The sequence below is a fragment of the Danio aesculapii genome, chromosome 4, assembly GCF_903798145.1.
Source record: "Danio aesculapii chromosome 4, fDanAes4.1, whole genome shotgun sequence".
In the NCBI taxonomy this organism is placed as follows: Eukaryota; Metazoa; Chordata; class Actinopteri; order Cypriniformes; family Danionidae; genus Danio; species Danio aesculapii.
Window position 1 is genome coordinate 6,873,234 of NC_079438.1, and position 27,950 is coordinate 6,901,183.

Here is a 27,950-nt window from a genome sequence, read left to right on the forward strand (position 1 = left end):
AAGAATAAAGTAATAAGCTAAACATTTGGGAACAGAGAGGAATAATACTTAGAATTTAGAAAAAAAATGAATATTTAAGATATAAATAATTTATAATTAAATACTCAACAAAGAGAGAACAGAAAAGGAAAATAATGGCAAAGAGGAGGAACATTTGATGTAAGCAGTGTGTGAGTAAATACAAACTCTGAAAAATAATAATTATAAATGAAAAGAATAAGACAAAAGATAAAAAGTAAAATGATGAGTGTGAAAAAAGAGTAAGAAATATGTACTGTAAACTTGAAACAGGTATAGAAAATGCTAGAGAAATTAAAACAATGTAAAGAAAGACCAACTAGTGAGAAAACACTAGAATAAATTAGGAGAAAAATAAATAAGTTAAGCACAAGCTGAAGCTAAAGAAATGGAATTAGAAGAAAATTAACAAAATAGAAAATTAATACAAAATACAAATGATTTAGTAATAAATATTTAAAAAATCAGCTGTTGGGCAGCAAAGAGAAGAACATAGATGAGAGGAGTCTTTATTTGATAAAGGAAACATGGGAAAGTGGAAAAATGTTTAGATAATAACTAAGCAAATGTATATATTAAATTAAGGGGCACAGATATGGACTTTGAAGGGTCCTTGTCTTTTCGCCTGCCGGACATTCCTGAAGGCACTGGGAAATAGAATAAGGTGTTTGGAGAAACACAAGGAGCAAATTGTTGACTGTGGACTCTTATTACATGAACTAAAGCAGTGAGTCAGGCACTGCATACAGAGAACTACTGAGACTTGACCCATCCACATATGTTCAAGAGACACTTAAAGAAGGAGAAACAAGAGACTGATAAACTGATCAAAAAAGCTAAGCTTTCCAGCAACATCAGCTGGGTGAAAGAGAAGCCATCACCAAGAAGAAGGAGGAATGCGCTACACTTTAAATCCTTAAAAATGCAGGAAATGTGGGGATTCCTGAATACAACAATGCAAAGTCTGCACCATCTATGGAACAGTTGCCTCGGGGTGCGAGGGAGAGAGATTGGCTGTGGCCTAGCAAACTCTCTCTTAAAAGCCCAGTAGAACTATGATGCAAATCAAGTACATTGCAAATTAAAACAAAAGTGGACCCTTTCTTGAATCAAATTAGACTCCTATCAAATTAGTCAGGAAGGAAGATATTATATAAATTAGGACTTCACATTTATTAAAAGCAATTTGAATTAAATAAGGATTACAAAATAAAAAGATAATATCTATTAATTATAACCGATAAAAGATGAAAGTAAGACAATTGATAATGGGGAAAATAGATTGAGTTAAACATTTCTGAAGCAGGGCTAGTAAAAAGCAGAATTTGTCTATACAGATGTATGATCCTGAAAGAGATTTAGACTTAGAAAATTAATTAATACCAGGAAGAAATTAAAGGAAAAAAAGAACAGCACATTAGAATAAGTCAACAGTGAGAAGCTCTAAGTGTAATAAAATATGATTTTGGGAAAAAAAGGGGTTTAATATAATAAGATTTTGTTTCATACAAAGCCATATAACTGAAAAATTGGGAAGTAAATTTGGGGACTAATGACTAAAGCAAAACAGACCAGATAGATTCAGTGATTTTACAAAAAATTACATAAACGCTGTGGACCCAATCAGTAAGATGGACTTGCCTTAAGAAGTAAATATCAAGAGAAAGAGAAACAATAATGAATACAACATCTGAATGAACAAATAGCTCAGAAGGTAAATGATTTAAACAAGTGCAGTGTTAAATACTTAAAGAAGTATTATCATTGCTGGACTTGAATTTAGAATTAGAAAATGAACCAGTATAGTGAGGATTAAAATTAAACCAGATGCACATCTGGAGAGAAAAGAAGAAAAATGCTGAAATGATTATAAAAACAATATTGGAGTTTTATTGAGAGTAGGATTATTAACACCTAGTGATTATAATATGAAATAAATCATTGGATATTTTCGATTTAAAATATATTTCAAGTCAGGCATGACTGTGTATGTAACTAATAAGATCTGAATTTAATTTGAATTAATTTTTTTAATTATGCTGCATTAAAGCCGGTAAAAAGCAGATGCTATAAGAACAATCAATGAGAGAAAATCTTTCAGCTGAGGTTCCTACATTTTATGAACAAATGTTCCTCCTGATGTCAAATATTGTTAAGTAATTCATTTCTGTTCAGCTTATTTTAGGTAATTAGCAGAGGAGGGTGAGTACCAATTAGTATTTACATTTGCTGGTGAAAATTATACATACAACGAAGTGCCTGAAGATCTTATGATGAATAGTAGTTTGTTACACTATGTAGCTGATTTAATTATCTCCATATAGACTTAGCTCAGTTAAAATGCAGAAAACATGATGACTTTTAGGGAGGATTTTAGCATTGATGGAACAAAGAAATTTACAAAAAAACAGCACTGGAGAAAATTTATGAAACAGGAAAGACTGCAAAAATACAGTTCTGAATTAACAGGAAAAACAGATACAATAAAGGCATTTGAGGTGATGAAAGATAAATTCGTCTGTCATTGAAGAAAACACTGTAACAGATTTGAAAGTAAATAAGCGACAGGATGTGAGGTAGTAAGTCACCTATAGTGCTTATAGAGCTACAATCTCAATTAAAGAACATTGTTAAAATTAAACAACAAACAGATCTCTGTGAACAATCTAGCATGAAAGGGAGGAAAAGACATAGTCTATAGCAGTGGTTCCCAACCTTTTTCCTTGGGGCCCCCCCCATGTACATATACAAACATTTGAGCCCCCCCACCATATAAACACACACACGCACACACATATATACTATATATATTTATATATATATATACACACACTGTATGAGTGTGTTTGTGTATTATTAATATATATGTTTAGAAAATATTAATTAACATTTATTACAATTAAGTTTAATTAAATTTTTACATGAATACACAGGAATTTACATTTTTAAACAAATAAATGTTTTTTATTCCATCTGTGTATGAACATACACTTTATGTATAACACTTAATGTTATAATAAACATGAACATTACAATAACTGTGCTTTTACTTTCAAGTTAGTACAGATGTACTGTCAATTTTATTATGGTTTTTACAAGGCTAACACAAAGCTAATGTCCACCTTGGGCTTGCATGCCTTTGACTAGTGATGGAATGTCAGGTGTAATGCCAGTGATAGCCAGTCTAAAATCGCTGTGCACCTCCAGTCTGTTGCGGGACTTTGTTTTTATAGCCACAAGAGTACTGAAGGCTGTCTCAGAGAGGTAGGTGGTACTGAAAGGAAGAATGATTTTTGTAATTGCATAGTTTGCAAGTTTAGGTGCGACAACAGGTCCCCTTACTATCCAAAGTCTTTTGAATCCATTCTGCTGGAAGTACTTTTTTGAAAGTGAATCAGCTTGAAGTTCAGCGAGCTCATCTTCACAGCCAAGGTATTCCACATCTTCAAGTCTGGATGTAAAGGGATCCATAACCCACAGATCCTTGGATAATTTCTCAACATCCGCGAAACGGGACTTTAATTCCGCCTGTAGTGACGTCATGTGATGGCAAAACTCCATGCGCAAAGATGCGCCCATGGTATCGCCAGAGTATTGAAGCAGCAGTGGGAAGTGTTGTAAATGCCCCTGTGACATTTTTCCAGCTCTGTACTCCAGTTTGCGCATAAAAGCATCGACTGCTTCTTTGCATTCTAAGATAGTTGACTCCGAGCCCTGCAGTCTTTTGTTGGTCTCATTATAAAGAGTGAATATGTCAGCAAGGTATGCCGTTTTAATCCAGAACACATCTGACAGCTGTTCCAACTGTGTGTAGTTTTGACTTTGCAGAAATTCCAAAATTTTATCTCGCAGTTCTAGAAAGCGCACGAGCACTCTGCCGCGCGAGAGCCAGCGCACCTCCGTGTGTAGCAGGAGAGTTTGGTGCGCTTCATCCTCACACAGTTGCGCAAATAATCTCTGGTTGGTAGGACGAGCTTTAATGAAGTTTACGACTTTTACAACTATTGCCAGTGTGTCACTAAGGTCTCTGGACAGTTTTTTACTGGCGAGTGCTTGGCGATGGATCATACAGTGGAAGATGACACAGTGCGGGCTCTTTTCCATCAAACGGCTGTTAAACCCCTTATTTCTACCCATCATCGCGGCAGCACCATCCGTGCAGCAAGCGACGAGATTTGCATAGGGCAGATTGTAGGATGTGAGGTAAAAATCGACAGCCATAAAAATATCTTGACCTGTAGTTGTTGTGGGTAAATTGGTAGACATGAGTATGTCCCGTTTCAACTCCTCTCCGTCAACATACTGTACATACACGATAAGCACAGACTCTCCGGCCACTGTGGTCGTTTCATCCAGCTGTATAGCAAACTGGACTTCTCTAAGTTTTTCGTGCAACTGATTTTTGCAGTTTTCTGCCATTTTATCAATCCTGTCTTTCACAGTGTTGTTAGAAAGAGGGACAGTTTTAACTTTTTCAGCTGCTTGCGGGCCACACATTTCCTCCACTATTTTAATGCAGGCGGGTTTGATTAGCTCCTCTCCAATATTATGCGGCTTTTTTGCCTTGGCAATCAACAGCGAACAGTCAAACGAAGCCTTAGTGGCCTTCTGTAAATCACTACCTGCTCTTTCGAATGCTTTTCTGATGTCTGTCGATCTTTTTGACAGAGCCATCTCTTTTTTTCTCTCGAAGAATTCCTGATCTTTACTTATTGTCTCTGGATGCTTCGTTTCCTGGTGTCTTTTCATTTTGCTTGGTTTCATGCTGTCGTTTGCCAGTTTTTCACCACAAATGACACATTCTGGACGAAACGTGTCTTGGCCTTCAATAAAACCAAAATTTAGGTAGGTTTTGTCATACTGTCTAATCTTTTTCTTCGCCTCTGAAGAATCACTGCATTTACGTTTCTCTGCCATTTTTGTTTTGATTTTGCCTTTATGACACGTTGACAAGCACGTTGCGCGTGTGAGCACAATTTAAATAATTATTTATACAATATATTTTTTTACTATTATGTTGGAATTTTAAGCATATGTTTTTAGTTTTTTGGTACTTAAAAATACATATATATTAGTGGAGCATTTTTAAGCCTTTTTCTACCTCAACATTTATCCTCTCCCGCGCCCCCCTTGTGAACTCTGGCGCCCCCCTTAGGGGGGCGCGGACCCCAGGTTGGGAACCACTGGTCTATAGCCTATACATAAAGGAATAATTGCACCAACAGCATTTCTAAGTACAGTATACTTATTGCAGATGCACATGATTTTGATCAAAGGTAAAGTATTAGGAAAAATTAAACAGCAAGGAGATTGGTCTCCTTATTAAATGCAGTGATTAGTGAGTTTTGCCCATGTTACATCTGTGCTAAATATAATGTGAGGAAAGGGACAGCAACCAGTACCTTAAGTGACATTCAAGCATTTAGTAATGAGGGTTTTGAGGTTATACTAAAATGACTACAAGGCAAGAAATACATGTTTGTACTACTTAACAGGTGAGGATTAAAAACAGGTTGTGGTGATTAATTATATTTCTAATAAGAAAACTATGATTTCTACATCTGAAATACCATCAGAAAAAAAAGTTCAAATAATGGATGTGCATTAATAAAGTATTTAGAGTAATTAAAGTAAATTAAAAATAGCTAAATAAGTGATTAAATGAATAAGCAAACAAATAAATAAAAATGTTAAAGAAGTACTGTTAATTAAGAATAAATCAAAGGCTAGAGTGAAATTATCATGCACAATCACAAGGACTGGTCAAAAGCTACAAGAAGATCCATTAGGGCCAAAGCTCTTTTTAAAAATATGTGAAAATGCTAAACTTGATTAAGTTTGGATTATTAAACTAGACTGATGTGTAAACAGATGCTTTAATGAGCTTTTACATGTACACTAACAGAAACAGGAACTTAACACTGCATGGAACGCTAATGTCCTGTCTAATACATTGGCAAATAAGAATTTTGTCTTATAAGAAAACTAACTGCCATGTATGAAGCTATTCATTCACAGGAACAGAACAGTGAACGACAGAAGGAAGATGTTCCTGCTGCTGCTGATGATGATGCAAATGAAAGCCTAGAGGTAACTTCTCCAAAGGTAAAGGATTATCCCAGTCTGATGGAGTCAGACAAGAGTATCCAACAATTGACTTCTTAATTTTCTTGGAAAGGGGTGAATATCCCACAACAAAATGAAGGTAAAGAACAATCGTCTGAAGAAAAATATTGTACAAAATTCAGTATACTGTACTGTGACTGCCCATTTTGCCAGGCCCAATGTCTTGATATTATAGGAAGCACCAAATTTACATTAGAGAACAATGGTAGGTTGAAAAAAGAAAGCAAAGAAATGAACATTAAAGTTCAAGCAACAACAAGAGAGATTCCCACAAATATGCAATAAGAAATTAGAATATGAATGTTATAACCAAACAAGTGGATCGACAAATGTGAGAAAATTTAAAAGGAAATTGTGCAATAATTTGCCATTTGACTGACAAATGTGGGGAAAAGAAAATGTTTATATGCAAACCTTCCAAATGGCTACAGCTACAATAAAGAATATAATGTTGCCAGTTTCAGAAAAAGGCGATAGGACGGCTAACAGCACACTTGGTAATTGCACTGGACAAAATGTCCAATTGCCAAGATGATTTCCCTTAATACAACAATATGAACAAATAGCAGACTACTACTGGATCTATGGAAGGGGAATATTACACCCCAACATTCTATTGAAATGGAAAGGGATTTGTACTAGAGTTAAACTAATACAGGAAGTGATAATAACTGATTGAGTTGAAGAGCAAAATGACATACAAAGACAGCAGAATTGGAAGCATCGAGTTAAGAGACAATATACACCTGACTCAGAAGTTCACATTGGCCAACCTAGTGTAATACCAGATGAGTTTAAAACTAGAGATATAGCAAAAGAAGGACTTGACTCTATAATAGTGTGGATAATTGCAATGACAATTTTTACAGTGGATTAACTACATTTATTACAACCAACAAAGATTTATAAAGTACACAAATGATGACGTTAAAGTATTAGGAGAATAATTGGCCCTAACAAATAAAATGGCTTGGTAAATCACTGCACCCTTTGCTGCTCCTATATTCCAAATAATACTGCCACAAGTGGATCTTTCACTAAAGTCCTGCGAAAATTGGAAAATCTGAGGAAAGAAGTAAAAGAGAATGCTGGAGAGGATAAGAACTTTAGTGACTAGTTTGCCTCCATATATGGATCATTAGGACAATAGTTGCGATTGGACAATAATTAAGATTGGAATATTCAAAAGAATTGCTATATTTGTTTTTATTCTATTTTCTTGTGTTATCCCTCTTCTCAGATTTATAGCTAAAGCTGCTGCCAAACAGATGGTCAATGTACGAGTTAATAGAACTGTGCATGACTGCAGAGACCATGTCTATGAAGTTCTTGGGCCAGATTTGGAACATTTGGATGAGTTTTGAGAACAATTACTACCCTAAATTTCTTTCATCTTTAATGTCTTAAAAATAATAATAATATAATTCTTTAGCTTTTTACTATGTCATAAAGGCTTTAAATCCCAAAGAGAATGGTTTTAAGCAAGGCATCATCCTAATACAGGAAAATGCAAATAGAATGGACTGAACTGAAAGATTGTGTAATCATTTTAAGACCCGTTTACTAGTATAAAATTCTGTGTATATAGGAGTTCATCAAAGCTGCCGGAGCTGATATTAGATGTACACGAGGAAAGAGGGAAGATGACTATGGGTCAAGGGACACTCCAGAATCCAGCAACAAAGGAGAAGAAGAGCAGAATCTACTGGAGGTTTAAAACCCCACTGTCTGCTCCAACACCAGACAGTACTCAGAAGTACCTCTGGCGACGTGGGATGAAACATCAGATATAGTTCTTTTACAGGCGCTATGAATGTTCTGCAAATATTGAGATTTTCTCTTGTGTGTTGATTAATCAAGTATATATGTTATATAACCACTGCTGTGAGCAAAGCTGACAAAGCATATGTTTTAACATGACTAATAATTGTTGAGTGTTGAACTCCCCAAGAAAGTATTTAGTTAGGGAGAGTGGGATCTTTTACTCCTTCTAAAGCCAAAAGTGGAGGGAGATGTTTGGTTCCGTTTCTCCTCTGAAGTGCGGCGCAAGGATGCTGACAATTGATAAGGATGTAGATGGGCAATTTTTTGGTTGCACAAGAACGTAAAAAACTGAGCGAAATGTTAGATTCTTAAGTTGCACTTCAGCGAGGGATTTAGGAAAGGGACTTTTTTGATAAAGTCCCTGAGGGGGGATTTATAGTGGAACTTTTATTATGTAATCACTATATAATCTGCCACTATTAAAATATATATTACTATTAAAATACACTGTTAAAACTTATAGAAATACCTATATTCAAGTAATGCAGAAGAGACATACAAACATGCAGGGCCTTATAATTGAGGGCCTTACAATTGAAGCACAGCATGTCATGCGCCAAAGTGAGAACATTATGACAGAGCGTATGCAATACATTTAGACAATGTATATGTTGAACAAGACAAAAACAACCCTCGCCAAAATAGCATACATAAGGAGAATAATTTAGAAAATATGAAAACAACATGATCATATGCAAACACATGATTGTAAGCACATGCTATATGACCTTTAAGATATGTAAAAACAGAAAAACATACAGCCATTAATTAAAAAGCTAGGATGCTATTGGAGCCGGTAATAGGGTGATGTTAAATCATATCTCATGATACCTATGGATAAGAAACTGTATATAAACTGTGGGTTTTTGGACATTGAGTGGGAGAGAGCTCGATTGACCATCTCTGCTGTAACAATAAACTGCTTCAACTTGAGAACTTCGAAGACCTCAGCCTCTTTTTTGAAACCTAGAAGATGTTTTTCGAGATCCAGCGCAACTTTCCACTACAGTTTGAGCCCCACGTTGGGTGTTTGTGTTACCTTTCTCTCTCTCTTTTCGGCAGCTATCATTTGGGTTCATCCAGCAGACCAAGTGAGACAAAGTTCAGCGTTTCTACTACAGGTGATTAGGTGTCTGAGTCTCTGTGGTGCAATCGGTTAGCGCGTTCAGCTGTTAACTGAAAGGTTGGTGGTTCGAGCCCACCCAGGGACGAACCAAGGCTTGTGCTGCCTTGCAACTGCTAACACGTGCACCCGGCAATGATCCTGGGCCACGTGCTGTCTGGCGTTACAAGATGACATCAGGATTTAACAGAAGTTTGTTGTCCAGTGCCTGTATTGGCCAATTTTTTTTTATTCCAGTTGACTTAAAAACACCATTAAACTTTACACAGGTAGGGAAGGTATTGATCAAAACAGTGACTTTCTCTTGAATGAGCATCTCACAAGCCCTGTCTGGCGTTACAAGATGACATCAGGATTAAGCAGAAGTTTGTTGTCCAGTGCCTCTATTGGCCAAGTTACTTATTCCAGTTGATTTAAAATCAGCATCAAACTTTACACAGGTAGGGAAGGTATTGATAAAAACAGTGACTTTCTCTCGAAGGAGCATCTCACAAGCCCGCCTAGCTCAGTTGTTAGTGCATGAGACTCTTAATCTCAGGGTTGTGGGTTCAAGCCCCATGTTGGGCGTTTCTGTTACCTTTCTCTGTCTCTTTTCGGCAGCTTTCATTTGCATTCTTCGAGCATACCTATTGAGACAAAGTTCAGCATTTCTACTACAGTTGGACTGCTCTCTAAGCCTCTGTGGTGCAATCAGTTAGCGCGTTCGGCTGATAACCGAAAGGTTGGTGATTCGAGCCCACCCAGGGACGATCGAAGGCTTTTGCTGCCTTGCAACTGCTAACACGTGCACCAGGCAATGATCCTGGGCCACGTGCTGTCTGGCGTAACAAGATGACATCAGGATTTAGCAGAAGTTTGTTGTCCAGTGCCTGGGTCGGCCAAGTTACTTATTCCAGTTAATTTAAAATAAGCATCAAACTTTACACAGGTAGGGAAGGTGTTGATCAAAACAGTGGCTAGAATGAGTGTCTCACAAGCCCGGTTAGCTCAGTCGGGAGAGCATGAGACACTTAATCTCAGTGATGTGGGTTCGAGCCTCACGTTGGGTGTTTCTGTTACCTTTCTCTGTCTCTTTTCGGCAGCTTTCATTTGGCTTCATCCAGCAGACTAAGTGAGACAAAGTTCAGCATTTCTACTACAGTTGGTTTGGTGTCTAAGTCTGTGTGGTGCAATCGGTTAACGCGTTCGGCTGTTAACCGAAAGGTTGGTGGTTCGAGCCCACCCAGGGACGAACGAAGGCTTTTGCTGCCTTGCAACTGCTAACTCGTGCACCGGGCAATGATCCTGGGCCACGTGCTGTCTGGCGTTACAAGATGACATCAGGATTTAGCAGAAGTTTGTTGTCCAGTGCCTGGATTGGCCAAGTTACTTATGCCAGTTTACTTAGAATGAATGTATCAGAAGCCCGGCTAGCTCAGTCGGTAGAGGATGAGACTCTTAATCTCAGGGTCGTGGGTTCAAACCCGACGTTGGGCGTTTCTGTTACTTTTCTCACTCTCTCTTTTCGGCAGCTTTCATTTGGATTCTTCGAGCATCCCTATTGAGACAAAGTTCAGCATTTCTACTACAGTTGCAACGCTCTCTAAGTCTCTGTGGCGCAATCGGTTAGCGAGTTCAGCTGTTAACTGAAAGGTTTTTGCTTTGAGCCCACCCAGGGACGAACCAAGGCTTTTGCTGCCTTGCAACTGCTAACACGTGCACCAGGCAATGATCCTGGGCCACGTGCTGTCTGGCGTTACAAGATGACATCAGGATTTAGCAGAAGTTTGTTGTCCAGTACCTGTATTGGCCAATTTTTTTATTCCAGTTGACTTAGAAAGAATGTATCAGAAGCCCGGCTAGCTCAGTCGGTAGAGCATGAGACTCTTAATCTCAGGGTCGTGGGTTTGAGCCCCACATTGGGTGTTTCTGTTACTTTTCTCCCTCTCTCTTTTCGGCAGCTTTCATTTGGATTCTTCGAGCATACCTATTGAGACAAAGTTCATCATTTCTACTACAGTTGCAATGCTCTCTAAGTCTATACTCTCTAAGATCCTGGGAAACAAAGAAGTTTGTTGTCTAGTGCCTGGATCGGCCAAGTTACTTATAACAGTTTACTTAGAATTACTGTATCAGAAGCCCGGCTAGCTCAGTCGGTAGAGCATGAGACTCTTAATCTCAGGGTCGTGGGTTCGAGCCCCACGTTTGGCGTATCTGTTACTTTTCTCTCTCTCTCTTTTCGGCAGCTTTAATTTGGATTCTTCGAGCATACCTATTGAGACAAAGTTCAGCATTTCTACTACAGTTGCAATGCTCTCTAAGTCTCTGTGGCGCAATTGGTTAGCGAGTTCAGCTGTTAACTGAAAGGTTGTTGCTTTGAGCCCACCCAGGGACGAACCAAGGCTTTTGCTGCCTTACAACTGCTAACACGTGTGCCAGGCAATGATCCTGGGCCACGTGCTGTCTGGCGTTACAAGATGACATCAGGATTTAGCAGAAGTTTGTTGTCCAGTGCCTAGGTCGGCCAAGGTACTTGTTCCAAATGACTTAAAATCAGCATCAAACTTTACACAGGTAGTGAAGGTATTGATCAAAACAGTGCCTAGAATGAGTGTCTCACAAGCCCGGCTAGCTCAGGTGGGAGAGCATGAGACACTTAATCTCAGTGACGTGGGTTTGAGCCCCACGTTGGGTGTTTCTGTTACATTTCTCTCTCTCTTTTCGGCAGCTTTCATTTGGAGTCATCTAGCAGACCAAGTGAGACAAAGTTCAGCGTTTCTACTACAGTTGGTTTGATGTCTGAGTCTCTGTGGCGCAATCGGTTAGCGCGTTCGGCTGTTAACCGAAAGGTTGGTGGTTCGAGCCCACCCAGGGACGAACCAAGGCTTTTGCTGCCTTGCAACTGCTAACACGTGTGCCGGGCAATGATCCTGGGCCACGTGCTGTCTGGCGTTACAAGATGACGTCAGGATTTAGCAGAAGTTTGTTGTCTAGTGCCTGGATCGGCCAAGTTACTTATGCCAGTTTACTCAGAATTAATGTATCAGAAGCCCGGCTAGCTCAGTTGGTAGAGCATGAGACTCTTAATCTCAGGGTCGTGGGTTCGAGCCCCATGTTGGGCGTTTCTGTTACTTTTCTCTCTCTCTCTTTTTGGCAGCTTTCATTTGGATTCATCTAGCAGACCAAGTGAGACAAAGTTCAGCATTTCTACTACAGTTGGTATGGTTAGTCTGAGTCTCTGTGGCGCAATCGGTTAGCGCGTTCGGCTGTTAAGCAAAAGGTTGTTGCTTTGAGCCCATCCAGGGACGAACGAAGGCTTTTGGTGTCTTGCAACTGCTAACACGTGCACCGGGCAATGATCCTGGGCCACGTGCTGTCTGGCGTTACAAGATGACATCAGGATTTAGCAGAAGTTTGTTGTCCAGTACCTCTATTGGCCAAGTTACTTATTCCAGTTCATTTAAAATCAGCATCAAACTTTACACAAGTAGGGAAGGTATTGATCAAAACAGTGACTAGAATGAGTGTCTCACAAGCCCGACATTTCTACCACAGTTGGTTTTGTGTCTAAGTCTCTGTGGCGCAATCGGTTAGCGCTTTCGGCTGTTAACTAAAAGGTTGGTGGTTCGACACCACCCAGGGACGAACGAAGGCTTTTGCTGCCTTGCAACTGCTAACACGTGCCCCGGGCAATGATCCTGGGCCACGTGCTGTCTGGCGTTACAAGATGACATCAGGATTTAGCAGAAGTTTGTTGTCTAGTGCCTGGATCGGCCAAGTTACTTATGCCAGTTTACTTAGAATTAATGTATCAAAAGACCGGCTAGCTCTGTCGGTAGAGCATGAGACTCTTAATCTCAGGGTCATGGGTTTCAGCCCCACGTTGGGCGTATCTGTTACTTTTCTCCCTCTCTCTTTTCGGCAGCTTTCATTTGGATTCTTCGAGCATACCTATTGAGACAAAGTTCATCATTTCTACTACAGTTGCAATGCTCTCTAAGTCTCTGTAGCGCAATCGGTTAGCGAGTTCAGCTGTTAACTGAAAGGTTGTTGCTTTGAGCCCACCCAGGGACGAACCAAAGCTTTTGCTGCCTTGCAACTGCTAACACGTGTGCCGGGCAATGATCCTGGGCCACGTGCTGTCTGGCGTTACAAGATGACATCAGGATTTAGCAGAAGTTTGTTGTCCATTGCCTAGGTCGGCCAAGGTACTTGTTCCAGTTGACTTAAAATCAGCATCAAACTTTACACAGGTAGTGAAGGTATTGATCAAAACAGTGCCTAGAATGAGTGTCTCACAAGCCCGGCTAGCTCAGGTGGGAGAGCATGAGACACTTAATCTCAGTGACGTGGGTTTGAGCCCCACGTTGGGTGTTTCTGTTACCTTTCTCTCTCTCTTTTCGGCAGGTTTCATTTGGTTTCATCCAGCAGACCAAGTGAGACAAAGTTCAGCATTTCTACCACAGTTGGTATGGTTAGTCTGAGTCTCTGTGTCACAATCGGTTAGCGCGTTCGGCTGTTAACCGAAAGGTTGTTGCTTTGAGCCCATCTAGGGACGAACGAAGGCTTTTGCTGCCTTGCAACTGCTAACACGTGCACCGGGCAATGATCCTAGGCCACGTGCTGTCTGGCGTTACAAGATTACATCAGGATTTAGCAGAAGTTTGTTGTCTAGTGCCTAGGTCGGCCAAGTTACTTGTTCCAGTTGACTTAAAATCAGCATCAAACTTTACACAGGTAGTGAAGGTATTGATCAAAACAGTGCCTAGAATGAGTGTCTCACAAGCCCGGCTAGCTCAGGTGGGAGAGCATGAGACACTTAATCTCAGTGACGTGAGTTTGAGCCCCACGTTGGGTGTTTCTGTTACCTTTCTCTCTCTCTTTTTGGCAGCTTTCATTTGGGTTCATCCAGCAGACCAAGTGAGACAAAGTTCAGCATTTCTACCACAGTTGGTATGGTTAGTCTGAGTCTCTGTGTTACAATCGGTTAGCGCGTTCGGCTGTTAACCGGAAGGTTGTTGCTTTGAGCCCATCCAGGGACGAACGAAGGCTTTTGCTGCCTTGCAACTGCTAACACGTGCGCCAGGCAATGATCCTGGGCCACGTGCTGTCTGGCGTTACAAGATGACATCAGGATTTAGCAGAAGTTTGTTGTCTAGTGCCTGGATCGGCCAAGTTACTTATCCCAGTTTACTTAGAATGAATGTATCAGAAGCCTGGCTAGCTCAGTCGGTAGAGCATGAGACTCTTAATCTCAGGGTCGTGGGTTCGAGCCCCATGTTGGGCGTTTCTGTAACTTTTCTCTCTCTCTCTTTTTTAGGGCAGCTTTCATTTGGATTCTTCGAGCATACCTATTGAGACAAAGTTCAGCATTTCTACTACAGTTGCAATGCTCTCTAAGTCTCTGTGGCGCAATCGGTTAGCGAGTTCAGCTGTTAACTGAAAGGTTGTTGCTTTGAGCCCACCCAGGGACGAACCAAGGCTTTTGCTGCCTTGCAACTGCTAACACGTGTGCCAGGCAATGATCCTGGGCCACGTGGTGTCTGGCGTTACAAGATGACATCAGGATTTAGCAGAAGTTTGTTGTCTAGTGCCTAGGTCGGCCAAGTTACTTGTTCCAGTTGACTTAAAATCAGCATCAAACTTTACACAGGTAGTGAAGGTATTGATTCATTCTATTGCCTAGAATGAATGTTTCACAAGCCTGGCTAGCTCAGGTGGGAGAGCATGAGACACTTAATCTCAGTGACGTGGGTTTGAGCCCCACGTTGGGTGTTTCTGTTACCTTTCTGTCTCTCTTTTCGGCAGCTTTCATTTGGCTTCATCTAGCAGACCAAGTGAGACAAAGTTCAGTGTTTCTACTACAGTTGGTTTGGTGTCTGAGTCTCTGTGGTGCAATCGGTTAGCGTGTTAGGCTGTTAACCGAAAGGTTGGTGGTTTGAGCCCACCCAGGGACAAACCAAGGCTTTTGCTGCCTTGCAACTGCTAACACGTGTGCCGGGCAATGATCCTGGGCCACGTGCTGTCTGGCGTTACAAGATGACATCAGGATTTAACAGAAGTTTGTTGTCTTGTGCCTAGGTCGGCCAAGTTACTTGTTCCAGTTGACTTAAAATCAGCTTCAAACTTTACACAGGTAGTGAAGGTATTGATCAAAACAGTGCCTAGAATGAGTGTCTCACAAGCCCGGCTAGCTCAGGTGGGAGAGCATGAGACACTTTATCTAAGTGACGTGGGTTTGAGCCCCACGTTGGGTGTTTCTGTTACCTTTCTCTCTCTCTTTTTGGCAGCTTTCATTTGGGTTCATCCAGCAGACCAAGTTAGACAAAGTTCAGCATTTCTACCACAGTTGGTATGGTTAGTCTGAGTCTCTGTGTCACAATCGGTTAGCGCGTTCAGCTGTTAACCAAAAGGTTGTTGCTTTGAGCCCATCCAGGGACGAACGAAGGCTTTTGCTGCCTTGCAACTGCTAACACGTGCACCGGGCAATGATCCTGGGCCACGTGCTGTCTGGCGTTACAAGATGACATCAGGATTTAGCAGAAGTTTGTTGTCCAGTGCCTGGATCGGCCAAGTTACTTATGCCAGTTTACTTAGAATGAATGTATCAGAAGCCCGGCTAGCTCAGTCGGTAGAGCATGAGACTCATAATCTCAGGGTCGTGAGTTTGAGCCCCACGTTGGGCGTTTCTGTTACTTTTCTCTCTCTCTCTTTTCGGCAGCTTTCATTTGGAATCTTCGAGCATACCTATTGAGACAAAGTTCAGTATTTCTACTACAGTGGCAATGCTCTCTAAGTCTCTGTGGCGCAATCGGTTAGCGAGTTCAGCTGTTAACTGAAAGGTTGTTGCTTTGAGCCCACCCAGGGACGAACCAAGGCTTTTGCTGCCTTGCAACTGCTAACACGTGTGCCAGGCAATGATCCTGGGCCACGTGCTGTCTGGCGTTACAAGATGACATCAGGATTTAGCAGAAGTTTGTTGTCCAGTGCCTAGGTCGGCCAAGGTACTTGTTCCAGTTGACTTAAAATCAGCATCAAACTTTACACAGGTAGTGAAGGTATTGATCAAAACAGTGCCTAGAATGAGTGTCTCCCAAGCCCGGCTAGCTCAGGTGGGAGAGCATGAGACACTTAATCTCAGTGACGTGGGTTTGAGCCCCACGTTGGGTGTTTCTGTTACCTTTCTCTCTCTCTTTTCGGCAGCTTTCATTTGGATTCATCTAGCAGACCAAGTGAGACAAAGTTCAGCGTTTCTACTACAGTTGGTTTGGTGTCTGAGTCTCTGTGGCGCAATCGGTTAGCGCGTTCGGCTGTTAACCGAAAGGTTGGTGGTTCGAGCCCATCCAGGGACGAACCAAGGCTTTTGCTGCCTTGCAACTGCTAACACGTGTGCCGGGCAATGATCCTGGGCCACGTGCTGTCTGGCGTTACAAGATGACATCAGGATTTAGCAGAAGTTTGTTGTCCAGTGCCTAGGTCGGCCAAGGTACTTGTTCCAGTTGACTTAAAATCAGCATCAAACTTTACACAGGTAGTGAAGGTATTGATTCATTCTATTGCCTAGAATGAATGTTTCACAAGCCTGGCTAGCTCAGGTGGGAGAGCATGAGACACTTAATCTCAGTGACGTGGGTTTGAGCCCCACGTTGGGCGTTTCTGTTACTTTTCTCTCTCTCTCTTTTCGGCAGCTTTCATTTGGAATCTTCGAGCATACCTATTGAGACAAAGTTCAGTATTTCTACTACAGTGGCAATGCTCTCTAAGTCTCTGTGGCGCAATCGGTTAGCGAGTTCAGCTGTTAACTGAAAGGTTGTTGCTTTGAGCCCACCCAGGGACGAACCAAGGCTTTTGCTGCCTTGCAACTGCTAACACGTGTGCCGGGCAATGATCCTGGGCCACGTGCTGTCTGGCGTTACAAGATGACATCAGGATTTAACAGAAGTTTGTTGTCTTGTGCCTAGGTCGGCCAAGTTACTTGTTCCAGTTGACTTAAAATCAGCTTCAAACTTTACACAGGTAGTGAAGGTATTGATCAAAACAGTGCCTAGAATGAGTGTCTCACAAGCCCGGCTAGCTCAGGTGGGAGAGCATGAGACACTTAATCTCAGTGACGTGGGTTTGAGCCCCACGTTGGGTGTTTATGTTACCTTTCTCTCTCTCTTTTCGGCAGCTTTCATTTGGCTTCATCTAGCAGACCAAGTGAGACAAAGTTCAGTGTTTCTACTACAGTTGGTTAGGTGTCTGAGTCTCTGTGGCGCAATCGGTTAGCGCGTTCAGCTGTTAACCGAAAGGTTGGTGGTTCGAGCCCACCCAGGGACGAACCAAGGCTTTTGCTGCCTTGCAACTGCTAACACGTGTGCCGGGCAATGATCCTGGGCCACGTGCTGTCTGGCGTTACAAGATGACATCAGGATTTAACAGAAGTTTGTTGTCTAGTGCCTAGGTCGGCCAAGTTACTTGTTCCAGTTGACTTAAAATCAGCATCAAACTTTACACAGGTAGTGAAGGTATTGATCAAAACAGTGCCTAGAATGAGTGTCTCACAAGCCCGGCTAGCTCAGGTGGGAGAGCATGAGACACTTTATCTAAGTGATGTGGGTTTGAGCCCCACGTTGGGTGTTTCTGTTACCTTTCTCTCTCTCTTTTTGGCAGCTTTCATTTGGGTTCATCCAGCAGACCAAGTTAGACAAAGTTCAGCATTTCTACCACAGTTGGTATGGTTAGTCTGAGTCTCTGTGTCACAATCGGTTAGCGCGTTCAGCTGTTAACCAAAAGGTTGTTGCTTTGAGCCCATCCAGGGACGAACGAAGGCTTTTGCTGCCTTGCAACTGCTAACACGTGCACCGGGCAATGATCCTGGGCCACGTGCTGTCTGGCGTTACAAGATGACATCAGGATTTAGCAGAAGTTTGTTGTCCAGTGCCTGGATCGGCCAAGTTACTTATGCCAGTTTACTTAGAATGAATGTATCAGAAGCCCGGCTAGCTCAGTCGGTAGAGCATGAGACTCATAATCTCAGGGTCGTGAGTTTGAGCCCCACGTTGGGCGTTTCTGTTACTTTTCTCTGTCTCTCTTTTCGGCAGCTTTCATTTGGAATCTTCGAGCATACCTATTGAGACAAAGTTCAGTATTTCTACTACAGTGGCAATGCTCTCTAAGTCTCTGTGGCGCAATCGGTTAGCGAGTTCAGCTGTTAACTGAAAGGTTGTTGCTTTGAGCCCACCCAGGGACGAACCAAGGCTTTTGCTGCCTTGCAACTGCTAACACGTGTGCCAGGCAATGATCCTGGGCCACGTGCTGTCTGGCGTTACAAGATGACATCAGGATTTAGCAGAAGTTTGTTGTCCAGTGCCTAGGTCGGCCAAGGTACTTGTTCCAGTTGACTTAAAATCAGCATCAAACTTTACACAGGTAGTGAAGGTATTGATCAAAACAGTGCCTAGAATGAGTGTCTCATAAGCCCGGCTAGCTCAGGTGGGAGAGCATGAGACACTTAATCTCAGTGACGTGGGTTTGAGCCCCACGTTGGGTGTTTCTGTTACCTTTCTCTCTCTCTTTTTGGCAGCTTTCATTTGGTTTCATCCAGCAGACCAAGTGAGACAAAGTTCAGCATTTCTACCACAGTTGATATGGTTAGTCTGAGTCTCTGTGTCACAATCGGTTAGCGCGTTCGGCTGTTAACCGAAAGGTTGTTGCTTTGAGCCCATCCAGGGACGAACGAAGGCTTTTGCTGCCTTGCAACTGCTAACACGTGCACCGGGCAATGATCCTGGGCCACGTGCTGTCTGGCGTTACAAGATGACATCAGGATTTAGCAGAAGTTTGTTGTCCAGTGCCTGGATCGGCCAAGTTACTTATGCCAGTTTACTTAGAATGAATGTATCAGAAGCCCGGCTAGCTCAGTCGATAGAGCATGAGACTCTTAATCTCAGGGTCGTGAGTTCGAGCCCCACGTTGGGCGTTTCTGTTACTTCTCTCTCTCTCTCTTTTCGGCAGCTTTCATTTGGATTCTTCGAGCATACCTATTGAGACAAAGGTCAGCATTTCTACTACAGTTGCAATGCTCTCTAAGTCTCTGTGGCGCAATCGGTTAGCGAGTTCAGCTGTTAACTGAAAGGTTGTTGCTTTGAGCCCACCCAGGGACGAACCAAGGCTTTTGCTGCCTTGCAACTGCTAACACGTGCGCCAGGCAATGATCCTGGGCCACGTGCTGTCTGGCGTTACAAGATGACATACGCCTGTCTGGCGTTCCAGTTGACTTAAAATCAGCATCAAACTTTACACAGGTAGTGAAGGTATAGATCAAAACAGTGCCTAGAATGAGTGACTCACAAGCCCGGCTAGCTCAGGTGGGAGAGCATGAGACACTTAATCTCAGTGACGTGGGTTTGAGCCCCACGTTGGGTGTTTCTGTTACCTTTCTCTCTCTCTTTTTGGCAGCTTTCATTTGGGTTCATCCAGCAGACCAAGTGAGACAAAGTTCAGCATTTCTACCACAGTTGGTATGGTTAGTCTGAGTCTCTGTGTCACAATCGGTTAGCGCGTTCGGCTGTTAACCGAAAGGTTGTTGCTTTGAGCCCATCCAGGGACGAACGAAGGCTTTTGCTGCCTTGCAACTGCTAACACGTGCGCCGGGCAATGATCCTGGGCCACGTGCTGTCTGGCGTTACAAGATGACATCAGGATTTAGCAGAAGTTTGTTGTCCAGTGCCTAGATCGACCAAGTTACTTATTCCAGTTGATTTAAAATAAACATCAAACTTTACACAGGTAGGGAAGGTATTGATCAAAACAGTGGCTAGAATAAGTGTCTCACAAGCCCGGCTAGCTCAGTCGAGAGAGCATGAGACACTTAATCTCAGTGACGTGGGTTCGAGCCTCACGTTGGGTGTTTCTATAACCTTTCTCTCTCTCTTTTCGGCAGCTTTCATTTGGCTTCATCCAGCAGACTAAGTGAGACAAAGTTCAGCATTTCTACTACAGTTGGTTTGTTGTCTAAGTCTCTGTTGCGAAATCGGTTAGCGCGTTCAGCTGTTAACCGAAAGGTTGGTGGTTCGAGCCCACCCAGGGACGAACGAAGGCTTTTGCTGCTGAAGGATAGCATTTTTTATTGTTAGGCTTTGTTAACATTTGCTAATAAATACAGACATAAAGGGTCTTTTTTTTGAGGAATTAACTGCTATATTATTGCTGAAGGTTGCTGAGAACAGTACATTCTGTTATTGGGTATGGGTGTATAAAAGTGCAGATAGCTTTGGGGATGACAGAATGTATGAGCTGTGTGTTTCTTGCTCTGAAACATCTGCAAGGTCAACTGTCAAGAGAAGATACACAGTTACCAGAAAGAGGAATGTCTGGTTGCTGAATGGTCAAACTGTCAAGGCTTGGGATTAGATAATGTGCAAAAGACATAAAAGCATGAAGGAGAGCCTAAAAAAAATCAGAGCTGAACTGAGGTTACATCTCTCCTGCGCAGAACTTGTACTCTCTAACTTCTTGCATTCAAAATAAAACTTCTTAATTTTCAACTCAGATCTCCGTCAATTTTTGAGCATGCAATGGACTATTTGAGTCCTACAATTGATGACCCGACAACGTGATTGACTGGAGACTCAAACAGATGGACGTTTATTTCTGATGCCAAATCCAGAGGCGCCTCTCTAAAAGAAAGGTAAGCAGAAACCTTTTTCTAAAATTCTGCTATTGAACATTCTAAATAAGTGGCTTTTGGCATTGGTAAATACGTTGATGCATGCAGGAGGTTACAGACTACATATAAAAATTAAAAAATAAAAAGAGAAGAATGAATTGTGATAAGTTGTGATAGAGAAAGTTAGGGTGAATCGTTAGGATTTACGGAGAAGTCCTGTTCCCTAAATAGGCAATTAGAGTGAATCGTTAGGATTTACGGAGAAGTCCTGTTCCCTAAATAGGCACTTAGGGTGAATCTTTAGATTTACGGAGAAGTCCTGTTGCCTAAATAGGCAAATAAATTGGAAATTGCCTGTCTTGACGAAGTCATTCATATTTCCAATTATCAGGGTAAATACATCGGTATTTAACAGGGTAAAAGTACATCGGTACTTAAGAATACATCGGTATTTAGAAGTCCTTTTTCCCTGAGAGAGGCAGACCCTTGAAGATCCCTCTTATCCTGACGAGGATCTGATATCTTCAAGTAAATTTCTCAAGGATAGCATGTTTAGTGAATTGAGAAATAGTGAGAGTGTAGGGATAAAATAAGACAATAAACGAAATGGAAGGGGAATTCAATAGAGAATGTGAGGAATATGATTCCTCTTTTAAGACAACAATGGAATAAAATGGTAGATATCTTATTGGCACAAACTGATAAAAAAAGATAGGAAAAAACAGATAAAAGAACATTGAGAATGTACGCGCGAAATTATTGAACATTATGGTACTGATTGTATGGACAAAAAGGGATCTCTGTTTCAGAAAGTGGGAATAAAAGAGAAAAGTGCACAGAAAGCTGTTTTAAGACAGAGAAAAGAGGAAGTAGGGCTGTTGCACAAGCGAGCCCATGCAAAGAAAGAAAAACAGTTAGATGCAATTTAAGATGGTCTAGAGTCACACTTGCAGCAACTGTGCTAAAACCAAAGAAAAGGGAAGTGAACAGTAAGGACGCTGAAACCAAACTGAGTAAGAGATAGGAAGTTGAGGCTGAGGCGAAGACTGATCAGATAGCGACGCCCACTGCCCCCACCATACAGAGACTACTAAGATCACTTACCCCCAAAAAACCCAACTATAAGCCAGCAGCCGAAGCAGTTAGTGGTCAATAGAGAACATGAAATTTAAACATTGGGATGGTAAAAAAGGAGCAGCATACATAAATAAATACTTTCAAAGACTGAGAAAAGGCATGCGATGAAAACCAAATGTCTAACTCTGTTACTAATAGAATTTTCAGGGCAGTAGTGTTACAAGGAGCTCCTGCTGGTGTGACCCAGCCCATGGAACAGTCTCTTGAGGTACCAGGCAGTGATGATACTAAATGGGAAAGGTATGCAGTACATTTCATAGACGAAGCAGTAGAGAGAGCGGACAAAGAAGGAAGTGAGTTGTTAAAGCTGAAAAAAAAGAATTTTGAAACTGTAGCTTGAGAAAAGGAAGTTAGCTAAAAACAGACGCCTAAGCAACAGATTAGCAGTTGCTAGAGAGACCCTGAATGACTCCCCACTTCCTGAAACAGACAACCTAATCACAGTATTTACAGATAGTAGCTGCCACAGAGCAGATGATAGAACTCTGAAAGCAGGCTTTGCTGTGGTTAAATTACAGAATGATCAATTGGTCACCATACAATCTGGAGTCCCTAATTGGCAAACAATCTGCACAAAAGGCAGAACTATTGGCCCTAATCAATGCATTGAGACACTCAAAAGGACAGGCTGTCAACATCTACTCTGATTCTGCATATGCAGTGTCCACGGCCCACGTGGAGCTGCCTGTGTGGATCAGATGTGGATTCACAACCTCTTCCGGCCGGCCTATTACTCATGAGAAAGAAGCAAGAGAGCTCTCTGAAGCCATAATGTTGCCAGACAAAGTGGCTATTATCAAGTGCACTGGTCATTCCCAAGGAACTGACCTAATATCAAAAGGCAATGAAGCAGCAGACTTGGCGGCAAAACGTGCCTCAGGCTACCTACAGTGTCAGTTTGTGGTCACATCTGAGCCAGACGTGACATCCCTCCTAGCAGAATTCTCAAGAGAATTCTTATCTGAGCAGCAAGACATGGCTGCTCCTGAAGAAAAGTCTGTGTGGAAAAACAAAGGGGCAATCAGACATGATGATGGCCTTTGGACAGCACCTGATGGTAGAGCTTTGCTCCCAGCGTCACTAGTCCCAAGCGTGTTGAAAGAAGCCCACACACATGCACACTGTGGTGATAAGCAAATGTCGCGAGCATTACAATCATGGTGGCATCCTTTTATGCCACACCTAATTTCTGGATACATAAAGACATGTGACATCTGTCAGACGCACAATGTCAAACCAACTATGAAACCATCTCAGGGATCGTTGCCATTGGCAAATGGCCCTGGGGATGCAGTTATAATTGATTTCACTGACATAATTGAAAAGGTAAATAGTAAACGATACTTGCTTGTTAAGATTGATGCATATACTGGATGGCCAGAGGCCTTCCCGGTGGGCAAGGAAGACAGCACTGCTGTCATTAAATGTCTGATAAACCATTACATCCCACGTCATGGTTTTCCAAGCCGAGTCAGATCTGACAACGGCTCACACTTTAAAAATGAACATCTGGCTGATGTGGAAAAGGCATTGGGTTTAGTACACCATTTCGGGGCAGTCTATCACCCACAGTCACAAGGTAAGGTTGAGCGGTTGAATCTAACATTGAAAAACAAATTGGCTAAAATCTGTGCACAGACTAAATTGACATGGTTGGCTGCTCTTCCACTGGCTTTGATGTCAGTAAGGAGCTCTGTGAGTAGGGCAACAGGATACACGCCCTTTGAACTGTTGACTGGTCGCCAATTTCCTGGCCCACTGACCCCACTACAATTGCAACCAGTACAACCGTTATCACACAAAATTTACTTTGACAAATTGACTGCTCTAATTGAATCTTTTGACAAAATGTTACCAACTGATTTTAGGGGACACGAATATCCAGCACCCCTACCTGACCGAACTTGGGACTGGGTGAGATTGAGAATCTACAGGCGTAAATGGAAAGAGCCTCGCTGGTCTGCTCCAATTAAGGTAATTGCACGCACCTCTCACTGTGTTCGTCTTGCAGGAAAAGGTGACACTTGGTACCATCTGAGCCAGTGCTGTCCGGCAGACCCGCCGTCCAGATCATTGAACGACACCAGAGTGGACCTTGCTTCGCAGGTCCAAGAGAGGGAGGATACCACAGGAGGTGCAGGAGGGAGTGAGGGTACCACAAAAGGAGGTGACACACAAACACATACACACGATAAAAATTTTCATCCATCACAAAGTAACCTACAAACTTTGCAGGTGGTCCACAAAACTGGGGATTTATTCACAGCCCCTAAAGGAGAAGCTGTAGCCCATTGTGTCAGTGCAGACTGTGCATTTGGAGCGGGCATAGCGAAAAAATTCAGAGAAAGATATTGTGTTGACAAGGTAAAGGCCCAGAAAAAAAAAGAAAGGTGACTGTGCTATAACTCACAAGGCAAACAGAATAGTTTTCCACCTGATCACAAAAACACTTGCTAGAGACCTACCCACATATGAGGACTTTGAGAGCAGTCTAATCTGCATGAGAACGTGGTGTGACAAATTACACATCACCAGATTGTCAATACCCCGGCTGGGGTGTGGTTTGGACAAGTTGGAATTCTATAGAGTTCTCCACATTATTGAAAAGACATTTAAAGGCCAAAATATAACCATTTCAGTTTATACATTAGAATAAGTTTACTGTGCTTGCTATTTTTTATTGTAGCTTTGATATGATATATTATTTGCTGTTAACACAATAACGCTGTGAAAAATAAGATAAAGGGAGGATCAGAATTGAATAATAAGGAAAACCAGCATCAATAAAACATGAGGGTCAAGTTGTGGGAAAACTTGAAGCTACTGGGGGCAATAGGGATAGTAGCACTGATAATAGTGGGGACAATTCTGGGAGTAGAAAAAGTCAGAACAGGAATGAAACCGTAACTGTAAAACCAACCAGAGTAAAAAGATCCCTAGGGGAAGAAAACAGGTGTTCCAAGTATTATGGAGGGCTGTCCATAGAATATGTAAAGGGAGAGACGACATCTTACACATTTGATCTATGTCAGGTAATTGACTGTGGGGGACACAATAGTTCGTGGCGAGGATATGACGTATATGTTTGTTTAGTTAAAACTATGAATGCATGGTGTAACACGATGGGTAAAGCGGATAATAAGTGGTGTAGAGGGTGGGATCAAGTAGTGGGGTACACAGGGAAATGGACGCCGAACCCAACATGGTTAGGGAATTTAAAAAAACGAGTGGAGAAAACTGAAAATACAAAGGGATTACAGTCCTACCCAGAACCCTATTACTATGTCCATAGGGGAGTGGACAGGATACCCTTAGATGAGACCCTTTATGCTGGGAAAAACAATCCGCCTAAGTTTCTCCATATACTATTAGGAGTTGAGATATCAGGAACTGACCCCCTGGGAATCATAGAAGTTGAGTTTTTAGATAAGGTCAATGTAATAAATAGAAACAAGACAACGACTATAGGACCCCAATCAGAGATCATAGTAGAGAAATAGAGGTCAAAGGGTTGTAATAGAAATGGATTACACCAAATTAACTCCTGAAGATATTTTAGATATCACGGGATAAGGGAAAACTACGGAAGGTATATGTGCAATGGTTAGGTTGGCAGCACCAGTAACACTGATTGGCAAGAGACGAGAGGGAAGGGGTGAAAGTATAGCTGGGAGAAGAAAAAGGGACGCAACGTTTGACTTAACCACAAATTCCTCAACCTATATAGATTCAATAGGGGTCACGAGAGGAGTCCCTGATCAATACAAAACTAGTAGACCAAATTGCTGCCGGGTTCGAGAATATCCCAATAATTTCAGCCCTATTCCCTGTCACCCCAAGTAAAAATGTGGATAGAATAAATTATGTGCATTACAATGTGATGAGATTGGCAAATTTAACAAGAGACGCCGTAGAAGGATTATCAGAACAATTGGCTCCAACTTCATTAATGGCAATACAAAACAGAATAGCATTAGATATGCTACTGGCTGAATAAGGTGGAACTTTTTTTTTTTTGAAGATTTTTGCTGTACTTTGATTACCAATAATACCGCCCCAGACGGACGAGGGCTTTAGAGGGGTTAAAAACCCTTTCTAAAACAATGGCAGAACACTCTGGTATAAATAACCCATTTGATGATTGGCTGACCAGTGTGTTTGGAAAATATAAAACCATGTTTACATCAATTTTGATCTCTATAGCTACATTTGTGGCCATAATAGTGACCTGTGGATGCTGTTGCATCCCGTGTTTGAGAAATTTGCTTTTTGAAAATATGTTAAGATTTAAATTTTGATTACTGAAATGTTTGTAGTCTAGATAATTTCAGTGTGATTGACTCAGCTGACATGTTGTGGTTGCCCAAACGTCAATTAGGGGACCGACTGGGTGACTTTCCCCACAGGGGTTTTCGGCCCAGTCCAGCCTGAGCACACTGGTTTATAGGGAATTTATAGGGAATGATTGTGTTTATTGCTTTTATTTTTCCTAATGGTCTGATATGATGTTTCCGGTGAACATGTGGTGGCTGCCCATAAGCCAACTAGGGGGCCGCTTGGGTGTCTTTCCTCACAGAGGTTTTCGACCCAAGCTCATCTGGACATATTGGACCAAGACTTCTGAGATTTTTTTTTAAGTGTTTATTAAGTGGTGTGACCTCTTTTCAGAGGCCAAGAGAGGGATTGAAGGATAAGCATTTTTTTAAGCTTTGTTAGTAAGTACGTAGTATATATAGACATGAAGGCTTTTGCTTTAAAGAGTTAACTGCTATATTATGAGCACAAAGAATAGAGAAATGTTACGGGATGTTAGCGCATCCTGTTTTTGGGTGGGGGTAATGGAGAGTGACAAGATGTATAAGCTGTGTGTACGTGCTCTGAAACATCTGCCTTAAAATGTGAACTGTTAAGAGAAGATACACAGATACCAGAAAGAGGAATATCTGGTTGTTGAATGGTCAACTTCTTAAAGACAAGACCATATAAGGCTAATAAGAGTTTAGGGTAAGAGTGTGTGTGAGAGACAGTATAAAAAGCATGAAAGACAGTGTCATGAGAGGGGCTGATACATTAGTAAATCCCTCCTGCGCAGAAATTGTACTCTCTAACTTCTTGCATTCGAAATAAAACTTGTTAATTTTCAATTCAGATCTCCGTCAATTTTTGAACATGCAATGGACCATTTGAGTCCAACAGCGCGCAAACTGACTGCCCTGGGGGCCCTCCATTTTCAAAGACGTATGACAGAGAGCGAGGCTCCAGCGGCTGTCCCGTATGGAAGGATGGAAGGAGTCGTTTCAATGGTTAAGTCTCCATTTATTGCCACAACAACAGAAAGACCTTCTGCAGTCGTCATTGATCTTTTTGTCTCCTATATGACATTGAGTCCAAACTACACCTACAACAACCATAAACCCAACCTCACAGTAACCTGTTGTGTTTTAGCAACATCTACACCAACCACAAGTCCAAACCCCACCTCACGGTAAACTTTTGTGTACCGTAAAGGTCTGCGCCGACCACAACCCTAAACCTTGCCTACTTGCGAGGCACAGCCATGGAGCCCGGGTAGCTCAGTCGGTAGAGCATCAGACTTTTAATCTGAGGGTCCAGGGTTCAAGTCCCTGCTTGGGCGTGTAAGGCTCTTCTTGTGGCTCCACAGTTTTTGCCAGTGAGCTATCGCTTGCTGAAAGTTTCATCTGGATGCACAACACGTGTACTAGGCATGAGGACATGGAGAGCACAGGCAGTCTTGTAGTTGCGGCCGAGTGGTTAAGATGATGCATTCGAAATCCGTTGGGGTCTTCTCGCGCTGGTTCGAGTCCTGCAGACCACGTGCTCGTCCTCTTCCTTTTTAAACTTGCAACAGTCATCAAATGTTTGCAATTCCAGCGTTACTTGGGAAAAGCGTTGTGGTGGTAGGAGGAGAAAAACAACAGCGTGCGCTCACTGAACCGAAAGGGGCAAATCAGAGGGAGGAACATGTCGCACAGGGACCACGACGGCTGTCCGGTAACTCGCCGTGATCGGATTGTGGTCAGTACTCTGCATTGAAGCCGCAGCAACCCCGCTTCGAATCAGGGTCACGGCAGG

The 27,950-nt window shown here is 42.1% G+C and overlaps 10 non-coding genes across 10 annotated transcripts; all 10 read left to right on the top strand.

Annotated features, from left to right (window-relative positions):
• The first annotated feature begins 9,766 nt into the window (after positions 1–9,766).
• Positions 9,767–9,840, top strand: trnai-gau (transfer RNA isoleucine (anticodon GAU)). The gene has a single exon. It is a non-coding gene; the product is annotated as a tRNA-Ile (tRNA).
• A 1,368-nt stretch (positions 9,841–11,208) lies between these two features.
• On the top strand, positions 11,209–11,281 carry trnak-cuu (transfer RNA lysine (anticodon CUU)). The gene has a single exon. It is a non-coding gene; the product is annotated as a tRNA-Lys (tRNA).
• A 592-nt stretch (positions 11,282–11,873) lies between these two features.
• On the top strand, positions 11,874–11,947 carry trnan-guu (transfer RNA asparagine (anticodon GUU)). Its single transcript has one exon. It is a non-coding gene; the product is annotated as a tRNA-Asn (tRNA).
• Positions 11,948–12,119: 172 nt separating this feature from the next.
• On the top strand, positions 12,120–12,192 carry trnak-cuu (transfer RNA lysine (anticodon CUU)). Its single transcript has one exon. It is a non-coding gene; the product is annotated as a tRNA-Lys (tRNA).
• Positions 12,193–14,284: 2,092 nt separating this feature from the next.
• Positions 14,285–14,357, top strand: trnak-cuu (transfer RNA lysine (anticodon CUU)). The gene has a single exon. It is a non-coding gene; the product is annotated as a tRNA-Lys (tRNA).
• Positions 14,358–15,683: 1,326 nt separating this feature from the next.
• trnam-cau (transfer RNA methionine (anticodon CAU)) lies at positions 15,684–15,756 on the top strand. Its single transcript has one exon. It is a non-coding gene; the product is annotated as a tRNA-Met (tRNA).
• A 592-nt stretch (positions 15,757–16,348) lies between these two features.
• Positions 16,349–16,422, top strand: trnan-guu (transfer RNA asparagine (anticodon GUU)). Its single transcript has one exon. It is a non-coding gene; the product is annotated as a tRNA-Asn (tRNA).
• Positions 16,423–17,315: 893 nt separating this feature from the next.
• On the top strand, positions 17,316–17,389 carry trnan-guu (transfer RNA asparagine (anticodon GUU)). Its single transcript has one exon. It is a non-coding gene; the product is annotated as a tRNA-Asn (tRNA).
• A 656-nt stretch (positions 17,390–18,045) lies between these two features.
• Positions 18,046–18,118, top strand: trnam-cau (transfer RNA methionine (anticodon CAU)). The gene has a single exon. It is a non-coding gene; the product is annotated as a tRNA-Met (tRNA).
• A 9,301-nt stretch (positions 18,119–27,419) lies between these two features.
• trnak-uuu (transfer RNA lysine (anticodon UUU)) lies at positions 27,420–27,492 on the top strand. Its single transcript has one exon. It is a non-coding gene; the product is annotated as a tRNA-Lys (tRNA).
• Positions 27,493–27,950: the final 458 nt, after the last annotated feature.